The 15,183-nt window shown below is 45.3% G+C and overlaps 1 protein-coding gene across 2 annotated transcripts in view; it reads left to right on the top strand.

Annotated features, from left to right (window-relative positions):
• The window catches only part of ZNF395 (zinc finger protein 395), a 47,413-nt gene that overhangs the window by 16,183 nt on the left and 16,047 nt on the right, over nt 1-15,183 (top strand). The window lies entirely within an intron of this gene.

The following is a 15,183-nucleotide window of genomic DNA, read 5'->3' as shown; positions in this document are numbered from 1 at the left end:
TGTCAGACCCAGCAAATCAGAATCTCTAGGAAGAGGAGCTTGGGGACCCTTTAAAACCAAGAGGCTGTTGAAAACAAAGCTGCATTGCTCCCTCAAAGCCCCACATTATCCTTTGAGTAGGAGCCAATGTTTTCCTCATTTTATAGGTGAGGAAGCTGAGGTACAGAGAGGCTTGGTGATTTGCCCGAGGTCACGCAATGGGAAGTTAGAGTTCGTTTGCAACCCTGACTCTTTCACTCTGCATTCTCTTGGGGTAGTTATAAAAGTGTTAAATAAGAATAATTTTAGTCCTGACCCTGGGTGAGCCCCACGCTTGATTCTTTGCTCTCACAATGCCCATTTCATTTCCTCTTCCGTGCCCAAACCACCACCACCACATTAACCTCTCGGTGACTCGAGTTTTCACTAACAAGGAGCCTGTGAAAGGTCATTTAGTTTAGCCTCTTCCTCCTCTTCCTCGATGCATAGGTTTCCTGCATAATAGAGTAGAAAGAGCGTATAGCTTCTGGAGTCAGACAGATCTGAGCTCACATCTCAGTTCCGTCACTTTCTGCTCTGTGGCCTCGGGCATATGACTCAACGTCTGTGAGCCTCAGTGGCCTCCTCTATAAAATGGGGAAGATGATGGTCCTCCTCTCGTGGGATTATTGTGAGGGATGAAATGTGCTATAGTACGTGAAATGCTCAGCAAGTGACGGGCGCATAAGTCTTTGGCAAATAACGGCTATTGGAACTTTCCTGAAGGAACATCAGTCTTTGAAAGGCTGCTTTTTACAGAGAAGATCCCCTATTTTTTTCTTGCCGGTTTATTCTGTAACAGTTCTAATGAAGTAGTTAGATGAAGTTTTGTTTCCTGTGCACACGGAAGTGCCTTTTCCTCAAAAGGTTCTAGTCTTCTGTTGGCCCCAAACTAAGTACAGTCTACCTGCCAGCCTGACATGTGGGCAGCCTCCTTGATTGTCCTTGAGGCCGGCAGGAGCTCACTGGTGCCCGGTAACCACGGCCTGTGTGTCTTGGCCTACTGAGCGCTGATTTCATCCTTCTCTCCAAACTCAGGAGCGTGAGCCATCTGGTCTCTGTGATTGATCCACATCTATTTTGTCACTTTGGCTTAGAACATCCTCGCCAGTGAGCACTCTCTGCCCGATGCCATTAGCCTGTCCATTTCAGGGAAAACATTCAAGAGTGGACACCCTGATGTCCTGGGCCAAGCCTGGGGTCATTCATTCAGCCAGTTCCCCATCGCTGTTTTGTCTTTGAACTCAGCCTCAGCCGTGCAATTGTTGGGGCATGAAGATGCCCAAAACAGCCTTCTCCCAAGAAAGGCACTTACTCCCTTAGGGCTGTGCTTAGGGCAAGCCCCTCCCCCACGGTGTTCATTTTTCACTGTGTATTTAAACAGTCTTCCTTTACGGTGTCTCCACTCTCTTCACTTAGGCTGACTTTCTGTTTTCTGGGGAAATGTGTCTGTCTCCTTCACCCTCCAGTCACCCAGCAGATTTTTTTTTTTTTTTTTAGATTCACAGCATACTTTATTTTGGCTTAATTAACTTATGTCAAACACTTAAAATTTTAACATGCATATTCATTTAGTTTTGTGAGCTTCATCCTGAAAACCATCTTTTTATCAGGCTTCCGTGTCAGAGTGTTGGATGTTTTTTGCCTTTTCCTGTAAGAAGCAAATTCTGATTCATTCATCTAATTATACAGCACAAATATATGCCTGTGGCTCTGGAGCATATTAAGTGCTTTTAGAAGCCTGTGCTGGATGTGTGTGTGATCCAGGTGGGAGCTCAGTGCAGCCTAATGTTCTTTAAAGGCAGGGGCTGAAGCTTAAGCTTCTTAATTGTTCTGGTCAGTTCATCGGGAAGAGCCTGGCACCTGGGTGGAATATCAGCAGGTTTTTAAAAACGCTGTTTTTGTTCTGGGGTACCCCTCTCCCTGGGTCTCTGGTGAGTTGGTGCCTAATTGTTTCCCGTGCGGGTCTGCACTGTTTGGGCCTAGTCCCGATCTGGGATAGCTGGAATCCGAGACTGAAGTGTCTGTGGGTGGGGACAGATTTGGGAGGCTGCCACTGGAGGGTGCTCAGAGAGACTGGTCAGGTTCCGCTTCAGGGAGCTTTGGCAGCAGGCCGTGAACCACCCTGGGCAGGGCACCAAGAGAGATTTTGGCTTGGGGGAGCGGAGCGGGATTTGGGCCTGTGTGCCAGCAGGCCCAGGTCATGTGGGCGACGGGCAGTGGCCCGGGGCCTCCCTTTGAACTGCAGGGGCAGAGCTGTCTGGCTGGGTGTCGTACTCTAAGCACTGATCCCTGGGGCTGATTCACTGTAGCCAACAGGCCTCCAAAGGGATTCACTGTTGGACTTCTCAGTTCCCCTCATCCTGCTGAAATCAGTTTTGTTGTGATTTCCATTAATTAGTGGCTCACCCGTGGTTTACTTGTTGATTTCCTTTGGAGTCAGTAGTTGTATTGCTGGTTCTGGTTGAATATCCTTTGCTAAGTGGGATTACCAGATGCCAGGGTACAGTGGCCACTGAGCATTCAGAGTGGCGTATTGTGTTATGTAGCGATCTAGCACCCATCTGGAGTCAGGGAATAGGGCAAGGGAACACATCTGTCGAGTGCCTTCCAGATGCTGGGTGTGTTTCTCATTTTTCACAGGTGAGGCAGGAAATTGAGGCTCCAGTATGGTGGCTGAGTGTCACAAGTCACACAGCTGGAGGGGACCGACTCACATCCCTATCTACTGTCTGTTCTTTCCCTGGAGAAGTGCCCTGTGCACTGAGTGTGCCATGGCTTAGCTTCTCCTGCATGGGCTGGCTGTCCGTTTTGAGCCAGGGTCAGCCCCCTGTGCATCATCCAGCCTTTCCCCCTCTCAGCCATGGCATTCCTGGGGGATTGGAAGCATTCCCGTTGGTATTGGAGGACTGCTCCCCTCTCAGAGCAGAGTCTCCCAGGAGAAGATGATAGAGCGACAGGGCGAGGGGCTGCCCCCCATCTGGAAACAGAAAACACCCTGGTCCCTTTGCTCACCTGTTTATCTTTCTTCGTTAGGTGTCTCCAAGTTGACCAATCTTGTCTGCATGTGCATGGTTTCTCATCTTTAATTTGGGGTCTCACACTGTTGGCCCACCCCCCAGACCAGGTGGCACCTTTCTTGGGCACCCGAAGCCCTGTGTGCTCTGATTACCCACCACAGGAAGGGTCTGCTGCCCTTTTATTAAAAACCTGCTGATTCCAGCCAGGCAAGTCAGCAGGTGGCTCTCACCCTCCTTACAAGCCCCACTGTCTGTTTATTTAGCATTGTCAAGAAATGTGATTACTATTTTTTCCAGTTTTATTGAGAAACAGTTGACATACATCACTGCATAAGTTTAAAGCATACAGCGTGATGGGTTGATTTACATATTTTGTGAAATGATAATCACAACAGATTCAGCTAACATCTGTCTTCTCGTATCGATTCAATAAAAAGAAAGAAGAAAGGGAGAAAAGTGTTCCTGTGGTGAGTACTCGCAGGATTTACTCTCTTAACACCTTTGCTATAGACCACACAGCAGTGGTAGCTCTAGTCATCACGTTGGACATCACATCCCGCGTACTTACATATCTTACCGCTGGAACTTTGTGTCTTTTGGCCACCTTCCTCTGATTCCCCGCCCTGCCATCCCCCTGCCTCTGGTAACCACAGGTCTGATCTCTTTTTCTATGAGTTTTTGTTTGCTTGTTTGTTTGTTTTGCTTTTGTTTTTGTTTGTTTTTTTAGATTCCACATGTAGGTGAGATCATGCAGTATTTATCTTTCTCTGACTTACTTCACTTAGCAGAATGCCTTCAGGGTCTATCCGTGTTGTTGTAAGTGGGGGGATTTCCTTGTTGTTCACGGCTGAATAATATTCCACAGTATATACATACCTCTTCTTTATTCATCTGTCGATGGACACTTAGGCTGTTTCCATGTCTTAGCTATTATAAATTATTGCTGCTGTGAACATGAGGGTGCAGATATCTGTTTGAATTAATGTTTTCTTGACCTTTGGAGACATTCCTAGCAGTGGAATTCCTGGATCATAGGGTAGTTCTGTTTGTAATTTGTGAGGATTCTCCACACGGTCTTCCACAGCGGCTACACCAGTTTGCATTCCCACCAACAGTGCACGAGGACTCCTTTTCTCCCCATCCTGGCCAGCACTTGTTACCTCTTGTCGTTTTGAGGCTGGCTCTTCTGACAGGAGTGAGGTGATATCTCATTGAGGTTTTACTTTGCATTTCCTTGATGATGAGCAACGTTGAGCATCTTTTCATGTACCCGTTGGCCTTCCAGATATCTTCTTTGGAGAAATGTCTATTTGGATCCTTTGCTCATTTTTTTTTTTTTTTAAAGATTTTATTTATTTATTTGAGAGAAAGAGAATGAGAGAGAGCACATGAGAGTGGGGAGGGTCAGAGGGAGAAGCAGACTCCCTGCTGAGCAGGGAGCCCGATGCGGGACTCGATCCCGGGACTCCAGGATCATGACCTGAGCCGAAGGCAGTCGCTTAACCAACTGAGCCACCGAGGCGCCCCCTTTTGCTCATTTTTAATTGGGTAATTTGAGGATTTTGTTTGTTTGCTTGCTCTTGAGTTGTATGAGTTCTTTTTTTTTTTCTTTTTTTTGACAGAAAGAGAGAGAGAGCACAAGCAGTGGGGAGGGGCAGAGGGAGAGGGAGAAGCAGGTGCCCTGCTGAGCAGGGAGCCCGACTTGGGTGGAGCTCGATCCCAGGACCCTGGGATAATGACCTGAGCCGAAGACAGGCGCTTAACCGACTGAGCCACCCAGGCCCCCGAGTTGTATGAGTTCTTTATATGTTTTGGATATTAACCCCTTATCTGATACATGGTTTGCAAATTTTTTTTTTTTTTCCCATTCTGTAGGACTTTAGGGAATGTAATTATTCATTCATATGACTGTTGAATTCCAAATAGTTTCTACTTTAACCACTTAAATGAAAAAAAAAATATATATATATAGAGAGAGAGAGTGTATTTCTCTGCCGTCCTAAGGGAGAACATCAGAAAGCCTTTTTTTTTTTGTTTCAGGATTGGCACCTTGGGCATCATTACTGCACAGACTTCCCTTTCTGGCACGTGTGCTACTCAGGACCTTATGCTGATGGATTGTTAGGCTTTTTAAATTCTCACCTCCATGTTTTATATTTTTGGAGGTGGTTGTTTTGTTGCCAGCTTTGTGCTTTCCATTACCATAAGTGCTTCTAATAGATCCCTTCTTCCCAGTGAAACTCACACTTTCTTCCTCACAGTCCTTGGAGGATCAGACAAGGCCATGGGAAGGTATGGGGGCTGTAAACTCCAGAGCCCTCCATCCTGAGCCCCCGTCCTGCTGCTGGGTCTCCACTTGTGGAAAAAACAGAACTGCTTCAGAGAGGATCCAGGAAAACTGCAAACGCCACAGCTTGTTAGCTTGGGCAAAAAAATGACCTTGAGGAACCTCAGTTTTCTTAGCTGGAAAATGGGGATTATATTGTCCCTCCATATTTTCTTGAGTTGCCATGAGGTCAGGAGGAAAAGGAAGTCCCCAAATGTGTGTATTAAAGTGAGTGTAAACCCAAGTGCCGTTCAAACAGCCCTTGGTGGTGTGAGTTAATGAGCAGGTCTCTTGTGTGCTTCCTTTAAAAAACTGCTAGAGAGAACTGTTAGTTCTCTGGGCTCGTTCTCCGGGAGATACTCAGTTCCTGGTTTCCTCCCTCCGCTGGGCTCTGGGTAAAATGCCGAGTCAGCAGTCACTCATCTCCCCACCTCCTCCTGGAACGCTCACATAGTTTGAGCACAGTTCAGATCAGGTTTAACCACAGTGCACGCACACACGTACACATGTGTATGCGTGCTCTCCCTTCCCCCCGTGCATGTACAAAAACATGCTGCACAAACTGCCTCACACGGCACATTTGTAACCATATTTTTACCTCTGCCTGCTTCCTTATATAGAATTCCCTGCCTGTTTTCACGAAAACACTACAGTCTCAGAACTGAGTTTGAACACTAAAACTCTACCTTTGCTTTTGATAACCTATCTTCATTTTAGGGCAAGCAGCAGGTATTATTTCTTAGAACACATTATTTTTGGAATCTGGGGCTCTCCTCCCCATAGGGATATCATCCATTTAAAATCCTAAATCTAAAAAAAAAAAAAAATCCTCAATCTGATGGGAGAAGCAAGATTTGGTCTGTCCTCAAAGGGCTTATAGTCTGAGGGAGATGCAGTCCTCCTGGCACGAGTGGACCTGTGTGCCAAGCACTGGCCTAAGAATTGTCTTGCTTACTGCAGAGCAGTGTATGCAGGATAGAGCAATGTACAAAGCGCACCGCGGTGGCTTTGAAAGCAAACGGGGAGCTAGGTGTGAAGGAGGGGGAAGTGCACTTGTTCCTGGGTAGAACTGTGAAAGCAGCGTTCCTTCCCTGCCAGCAGTGCAAACAGAGTGGTCTCTTCTACTTGACTGAGTGGTGGTTGTGCAGTCAGACCAACAAAACGTGTTTGCTGATCAGGGTCATTGAGTATTTGCTGGAGAAAACTCAGTATAACCAGATCAGATGACCTATTTCTATGGCCCGTCTGCTGGAATATGAAAATAACACTGCTATTTGGGACCTTTATTTTTTCCTTCCATTATTCTGTTAACATCTATTACTCCCAGTAGTGGGAAGGCTGGGTGCTCACTGATAGGGGGCGCTGAGGAGAGGGTTCCAGCCCTGGATGGCAGATGGGCAGTCGTTAAGGTCCCTGTCGATCTTGATAGTAATTCTAATTTTACTGGTAGCCTAAACCATTATACACGGATGCAGTGTAATCCAGCTTTTACAAACCTAGAGAAAAAGATGATAATTAGAAGGCCCTGAGAATCCAAATAGTCATTTTTCGAACAGCTGATTAAGAAATGTTGGTATTGAGTCAATCACCAACATGCTCAGTGCTGTATATCTTAAGCTTGTATTGCGAAAATCTAAAATGCACACCATACATTTTGAAATGGTGTAATAGGGCCTGATAAATAACTTGATGTTTTAGCTTAGGCCCTTGGCCACTCTTCAGGGGTTTCTATCAAAAGCCAGGCTGGGCAGAGGCTTCTGGGAAGAAAGGTCAATGTATGCCCAGTGAAGTGAGTACTTTTTTTACTTTTTCTGAAGCAGGCATTCCAGAAAAAAGAAAAAATAATAAAGCTTGAGAACTGCCAGGCAGCATTTGGGTGGTGATGACATATGGGTATGGCAACTTGCTTCTGCCAGGGTTGAAATGGTGACCTGCACACTAAGAGAACCACAGACGTATTTGCACATAATCATAAATATGCTGTAAATGCACATGGCATCTCTCAACAGAGATCATCCCTGGCTAAGCATTGCTGAAAAATGAATTGTTTGGGAATCCTATACCCTGATGAGTTCTGTTGTAAAATAATAGATGTGGTTCGCTACAATATTTTGACCTTTGGATGAGCTTAGACAATCACACTGAAAAAAATTTTCAAGTTAAAACTTTGTAGATTTATGGGATGCCTGGATGGCTCAGCCAGTTGGGCAGCTGCCTTCGGCTCAGGTCATGATCCTGAGGTCCTGGGCCGAGTCCCACATCGGGCTCCTTGCTCAGCAGGGAACCTGCTTCTCCCTCTGCCTGCCACTCCCCCTGCTTGGGCTCTCTCTCTCTCTCTCTGATTAAAAAATAAAAATAAAAAAATAAAAAAACTTTATAGGTTTAAAAGAAAAAAAAATTGGCTTTCTGATAAGAGATTAAGAAGGATATGCAAGGGGTGCCTGGGTGGCTCAGACGGTTAAGCGTCTGCCTTCGGCTCAGGTCATGGTCCCGGGCTCCTGGGATCGAGCCCCACATCGGGCTCCTTGCTCCGTGGGAAGCCTGCTTCTCCCTCTCCCTTTGCCTGCCGCTCCCCCTGCTTGTACTCTCTCTCTCTAAAAAAAAAAAAAAATCTTAAAAAAAAAGTATATGCAAAACATTAGCCAAAGAACTAAAAACTCAAACTGTTGTTCTGTGTAGTAGTTACCCAGTGGAGATCATAAAATGGAAAGCTGAGGTTCAGTAGGGGACCCGAAACTCCTGGCAGAGGGTTGGTGTCCCTCCCCATGATCCATAAATTGTTCATTAGAGAGGCAGCAAGCACCCAGGATTTAACAAATGGGAGTCTTATTCCAAACTTCACTCTCCTTCAACAACAACAACACCCCCCAAGAAACCTCATTAGGTGTGTGTTGAATCAAGTTGACTTATGACCTGCCTCCTGAAAGTGCTGCTAGGTGATGTCCTGGCTTGCTGCAGTGTCCTTGGGTGGGAGGAGAGAGCAGCCATTGTGCATGAGCACGTGCACGCGCATGCACGCTCACACACGCACGTGTGCTGAGACAGGTGGTTGTCCAGCAATAGTCACGTGTCACATAGCAATTTGCAACTCAGAACCACAGAAAGGGGTTGTTTTCCTATTCTGTCTGTCCCAGTTATTTAACTGATGGCAGATGTCCTCATGAAGGGCTATTAGTACATCAGAAGATGTTTGCTGAGGTTAACCCCTTTTGGACATTGACCAAAATACAAGGGCAGCCACCCCACCTATTAGTGACAACAGCAGGGGTGAGAAGCGCAGGAAGAAGGCTCAGGATCCCCTTAAAACTGTCCATCAGCTGGGAAGGCTTTTTTAGCATAGTTTGTGCTTCCATCAAGGAATTCGGTAAGTGAGTTCATAAAGTGGGATTGGGCTACATGTTGAAACACTGTTACTGTTAGGCTGAAATAGAGGTTTCTTGATTTCTCTTGGCTGCACTGGAACCCTGTAGCAAATTAGGGCATGGCTGTTTATATGGACCACTGATAGCTCCCAAGAAAGAAACCAGATGGGGAATGAATAGAAGTAGAGATGAGGAAAGAGGGGTTTGAAGGAGGCTTCTATCAGTAATAGGGAGGGTGGGACCCTCCACCGGAGATGTAAATTAACAGGCGATCCTGGCAAGTCACTCTGGGTTCGGAGTTACCCTGGTCCCTTCACCCACCTGCGTGACAGACCTCTGTGGGTGCTAGGTTCACTTCTGAATCCCTGAAGAACTCTGTTGATTATGTTGTGCATTAAGCCATGTCCATAAAATAATGAGTATACCGATGAACACAAGAGAGGCATCAACTCACCCCTGGTGATGCTGCCCAGTCTATATTCAGTCTAGATTTGTGTTCTTCACGTCCATACTAGCAATCCCCAGTATAAACTTAGCTAAAATTTTCCTTAACTTTTGGGATTGTCAGTTATCTCTTTGTGCCCTCTGAGAGGGCAATATATGTGTAAAGGTCTTCCTGAACCACTAAATGATTAACAGTGGCTTGGACTGTTTAACAGGGTCGTGCTAAGGCATTGACCTTTATTTTGTAGGTCAGAGGCTAAATGGAGAAGAGATTTTCAAGTAAAGAAAGTGTACAAAGAAATGGAAAAGAGACTTGTAGGATTGGGAGCTAGTTTTTTCTATCGAAGTTCATTGACATAGAAAAGAAAAATACCATGTAGATAAAAAGCAGCTTAATTGTTATATTTTGAGAGTTCCCACACATACTAGAAATCCCCCACCCGGAGCACTGGTTCCTATTTGTGTAGCCTCCCCAAGCTAACCTCCCTGGGGCTCAGTTTCCTCCTCAGAAATAGAAGACTTGTTGCTCTCAAGTCATTTCTGAGGATTTAATTAAGTACAATCTATGAAAGCTAGTGCCTACTCAGTACTTAATAAAGGCAGTTTCCCTTCCTTTTTTCTCTTCTGCTTTTAAAAATTAAGATGTGGGCATCCTATAAATAAATCAAATAATAAAATGCATTTCAGTGGAATTGGGCCAGTTAAAGGAGAAAGGCCAGAGAATGAAAGCAAATGCACGTCAGGACGAGCTGGGAGTGGACAGGTTCACCAACTTTGCACAGATCCAGCAGGCTTTGGAGGGCGTGGGATTCACAGACCAAGGGAAAAGTATTCTTTTAAATTTAAAAAGAGGGTGCCTGGGTGGCTCAGTGGGTTAAGTGTCTGCCTTCGGCTCAGGTCGTGGTCCCAGGGTCCTGGGATCAAGTCCCGCATCGGGCTCCCTGCTCAGTGGGGAGCCTGCTTCTCCCTCTCCCGCTCCCACTGCTTGTGCTTGTGCTCTCTGTCAAGTAAGTAAATAAAATCTTAAGAAAAAATAAAAAGAAAAAGGCTTACAAAAACATTGTCAGAGTCTGTTAGCCAAATATTTCAGGCCCCATCTGAAGACTGGAAGCCCAGGAATTTTGGAAGTATTATCCTTTCTTCGTTTTCAGTGGTAGAAACCTCAAACTTCCTGCTGTGGAAAGTGGGGGTGGCCACTGTGTTTTTTTGGTCAAGAGAAGGGGTGGTTTTCTCCTTTTTTCTTCTCTGGATGAGTGCTGCCATCTGATGTCTTCGAGTGGCATTGCGGCTTCGCCTCTAGCTCTTAGGAGCCCACTGAAATCAACCTGAAAGTCCCAGGTTCTTGTTTCTGGCTGGAGGCTCCAAGGATGAAGGTAGGCAACTGAGTTTCTGAAACTGAATTAGCTTGGATATACTTTTTTTTTTTTTTAGTGGTAAAGAATTTACTCCTTACATTTTTCTTCCTTTTTTGTGTTAAAGCTTCCCAATAGTGTTCCTGAATGTAAAGTCACCAGACAGCTGAACAGGAACTCAATAGGATGCTGTGACTCTGACCTTTTCTTTGACCTTTTCTTATCTGTTCTTTGCTTTCTAGGGAAATCATGGTGAGGATACCGTGCTATCTGATTCCATCTGATTCTGATACCATGCTATCTGAAGCTTGGAGTAAAAAATATTTGTAAACGAGCCAAACACTTTTTCTCAATATTTGCAACTCCAAAGATTTTACTTATTTATTTATTTAGAGCATGAGTTGGGGGAGGGGCAAAGGGAGAGAGAGAATCTGAAGCAGACTCTGTGCTGAGTGTGAAGCCTGACGCGGGGCTGCATCCCTGAGATCACGACCTAAGCCAAAATCAAGGGTCGGGCGTTCAACCTACTGAGCCCCCCAATATTTGCAACTTTATTACTATCTTTTAAGTTTATTTTCCCTGTTTGTATTTTGTTACTGTAGAGATGTTTGCTTAGCATAATTTGCTGGAATGGTTGAAAAGAGGCCAGGATTGAGAGATGTGGAGATAGCATGAGACCAAACAAAGCCCCGATGCACTTTGGGACAGGGGTTAAAAAGCAGAGAAGGTTTGTGGAACTGTTCAAAACAAGTCTGAATTCATAGCTATGGTGATGGTTTTCTTCTGGTGTGAGGGTGGCCAGGGGAAAAGAGGTGGGAGGGAGGAGAAATGTGACTGGAACAGTCTCTTGAAATGCCAAGCTTAATAGACAGGGGTGGAGGTAGCCTGGTGGGACATTCCAGGTGGAGAAATAGCATTGGTGTAGAGGTCCATGAATATCCTTGTATTTTATACTTATCACAGCACTGGGGAATGTGCTTTGTACATTTCAATTCCTCAACTAGATACTAACTAAATAAATGAGTAGGAGGGAACAGAGGACCTGGCACAGTGGAGATTAGGAATGTACTAGGGGCCCCAAAGGAAATGAACCACAGGATGGCTGAAGAATCAGTGCTGTAGAGAAGGAGGGCAGCCTGAGTTTGCAAAGTGCTGGGTCTGATTCTTCCTCTTCTGCCAGGAGACGGAGGCCTGAGAGCAGCTAGGCCCCCTAGTAGGCACCTGCCCCTAGAACCCTGTGCAGGAGCAAAGGATTCATGTTTGTGGTGTTGAAGGGACTGCAAAGGTCTACCATTTGTTAGGTGACTAATGGAAGTCAGTGCTCGGGAGTTGGTGAGAAGGGCAGCTGGTAGGCTGGGGGAGCCAAAAAGGAGGATGTGGTTGGGGATTGTGAACACAAAGCTTGCCCCTTTGGAATTGGACAGTACCTTCTGAAGCCAGTTCATGACATAGGTGGTGGAGATGGAGGTCAGTGGAGTCAAAGGAGATGAGGAATAGAGAGGTAGAGGCTCTAGGTCATGGGTCCTACCCAAAGTATATTTGGAAACAGGAGGGGGAGCATGGTGTACTCCTAAGAAACAGACTTTGAAGTCAGCAGGTTCTGGGGTCTCTGACTTGGCCTTAACCCACTTTGACCTTGGTCATATCTCAATCTCTCTGAGCCTTTGGGGTTTTTTTGAGAGCAGAACAAGGATGATGAAAATGGTACCTGCAGAAAAGAGAATGCCAGTACAGCACCTAGCATAGGGTCCAGCACATAGGAAGTGCTCATAAGCACTAGGTATGAATGTAATGTCTATGTATATACGAGAGGTATTCAGAGGTGAGCTGTCCAGTTGGCCTGGGGGTTAGGACTTGTTACCCAATGGGAAAAAAATGGGACCATTCATCATCTTTTTAAGAATATGAAAATTAAGTCTATTACAGAATTATGTAGAAGTCTGTGTCCAAAATGTTCATTTCCCTGAATCTGGAACTAGAGCGGACTTCATCATAATAATGCTACTTTGTATTTCTGTCACACTTCGCAGGTCGTGAAAAGCTTCTACAGGAACATTCTCATGTGCTCCTCCAAGATACTGGTGAGGGGAGTATTAGTGTTGTGATTTGTAGATGAGGACCCACAGGCTCTGAGTGGGTACTGCCCATGTGGCCCGAGGACAGCTCTGTGTTTTCCCTGCATCTCACTTAGCAGGGAGGCTGCAGGTCAGGGGAAGGATTTCCCGACTCAGCTTGTTGACTGATGCTGATTACTGAGGGATCTGGAAGATAGAGTTCTTGTTTTCTGGAATGGTGTAGGTGCATCAAGGTCAAGGAGTGGCCCAAAGAACTCCTGAGGGTCCTCCCCTAGCCCTGGGGCTCACTGAGGGCCAGGGTGTGTAGAACCCCTCCTCTCACGCAGGAGGATTTTGAATAGTGAAACATCAGTTTCAATCTCCTTCCTAGCTTTTCCTTCTCTAAAGTGCGGAAGGCAAGTGCTACCCAGTTCCCTGCTTTCTGCAGTGTGATAAACGGTACAGGGATGCCTTGGAGTATCCTGAAATGACACGTGCCATTTTTCACAACAGCTCCTATCCTGGGATGAACCCGCCAAGGCCTGGAATAGTCTTCCTCGGTCCGTGTCAGGGGTGTGGTCCTACGGTTCCATCACCCCTTAGTGCATTAGTAGTCTGACACCAGGTGCTGTTGGAGAGAGTGTGCAGGCCACGGTGATTCAGTGAGGAGACCTGGATTTGGAGTTGGGAAAGCAGATCTCCTTCAGGTTCTGGCATCGACCACTTTGCCTGCTGCGAACAAGTCACTTAAGCTCTCAGTGTTAGTTTCTTTAAGTGTAAAATGAGGAGAGGAGAGTTGGCATCTCATTTCTGTTACTCTTTGCAACTTTGAAGCCAACTAAGCTGCAGAATCTGCAAGTCTCTGACAAATGTCCTCATGCTCCGACTTAGCGATGTCATATATAGGAACCTGACCTAAGGAAGCATCCTTGGTATGTGTGTGCAGAGGTTGAGCTCAGAGGATGCTCCCTGCCGGCAGAGCAGCTTAAACAGCACCACGAGGGATCTAGCCCTCAAGTACAATAATAAAGGATTTGTTAAGTTAGCAATGATGGCATCTGCCTAAGAAAATACTGTGTGGTTTCTAAAAGAGTTTTTATTGTTTTTACTGAATAAACGTTTAGTGATAGAGTAAAACCTACACATGCTATTGAGAATTCAGTTTACCTGTCTCACATTGAGGTCTTTCATCCACTTTGAGTTTATCTTTGTGAATGGTGTTAGAGAATGGTCGAGTTTCATTCTTCTGCATGTGGCTGTCCAATTTTCCCAGCACCATTTATTGAAGAGATGTCTTTATTCCATTGCATGTTTTATCCTGCTTTGTCAAAGATTATTTGACCATAGAGTTGAGGGTCCATATCTGGGTTCTCTATTCTGTTCCATTGGTCTGTATGTCTGTTTTTGTGCCAGTACCATGCTGTCTTGGTGATCACAGCTTTGTAATAGAGCTTGATATCAGGCAACGTGATGCCCCCAGCTTTGTTTTTCTTTTTCAACATTTCCTTGGCGATTCGGGGTCTTTTCTGATTCCATACAAATTTTAGGATTGTTTGTTCCAGCACTTTGAAAAATGTCATTGGAATTTTGATTGGGATGGCATTGAAGGTATAGATTGCTCTGGGTAGCATATGGCCACAGCAACTTCTTTCAAGATACATCTCCAAAGGCTAGTGAAACAAAAGCAAAAATGAACTTTTGGGACTTCATCAAGATAAAAAGCTTCTGCACAGCAAAGGAAACAGTCAACAAAACAAAGAGGCAACCCACAGAATGGGAGAAGATATTTGCAAATGACACTACAGATAAAGGGCTGGTATCCAAGATCTATAAAGAAAAACTCAACACCCAGAAAACAAATAATCAAGTCAAAAAGTGGGCAGAAGAGATGAACAGACACTTCTCTGAAGAAGACATACAAATGGCTAACAGACACATGAAAAAATGTTCATCATCATTAGCCATCAGGGAAATCCAAATCAAAACCACACTGAGATACCACCTTACACCAGTTAGAATGGCAAAAATGGACAGGGAAAGAAACAACAAATGTTGGAGAGGTTGTGGAGAAAGGGAAACCCTCTTACACTGTTGGTGGGAATGCAAGTTGGTACAGCCACTTTGGAAAACAGTGTGGAGGTTCCTCAAATATTTAAAAATAGAGCTACCCTATGACCCAGCAATTGCACTACTGGGTATTTACTCCAAAGACACAGATGTATTGAAAAGAAGGGCCATATGCACCCCAATGTTCATAGCAGCAATGCCCGCAATAGCCAAACTGTGGAAAGAGCCGAGATGCCCTTCAACAGATGAATGGATAAAGAAGATGTGGTCCATATATACAATGGAATATTACTCAGCCATCAGAAAGGATGAATACCCAACTTTTACATCAACATGGATGGGACTGGAGGAGATTATGCTAAGTGAAATAAGTCAAGCAGAGAAAGTCAATTATCATATGGTTTCACTTATTTGTGGAACATAAGGAATAACATGGAGGACATTAGGAGAAGGAAGGGAAAAATGGGCGGGGGGAATTGGAGGGAGAGATGAACCATGAGAGACTATGGACCTGAGAAACAAACAGGGTTTTAGAGGGGA

Source organism: Phoca vitulina, unplaced genomic scaffold, assembly GCF_004348235.1.
Source record: "Phoca vitulina isolate PV1807 unplaced genomic scaffold, GSC_HSeal_1.0 scaffold53, whole genome shotgun sequence".
Taxonomy (NCBI): domain Eukaryota; kingdom Metazoa; phylum Chordata; class Mammalia; order Carnivora; family Phocidae; genus Phoca; species Phoca vitulina.
The sequence above is the reverse complement of the archived record's forward strand: the minus strand, read 5'-3'. Positions and strand labels throughout refer to the sequence as shown.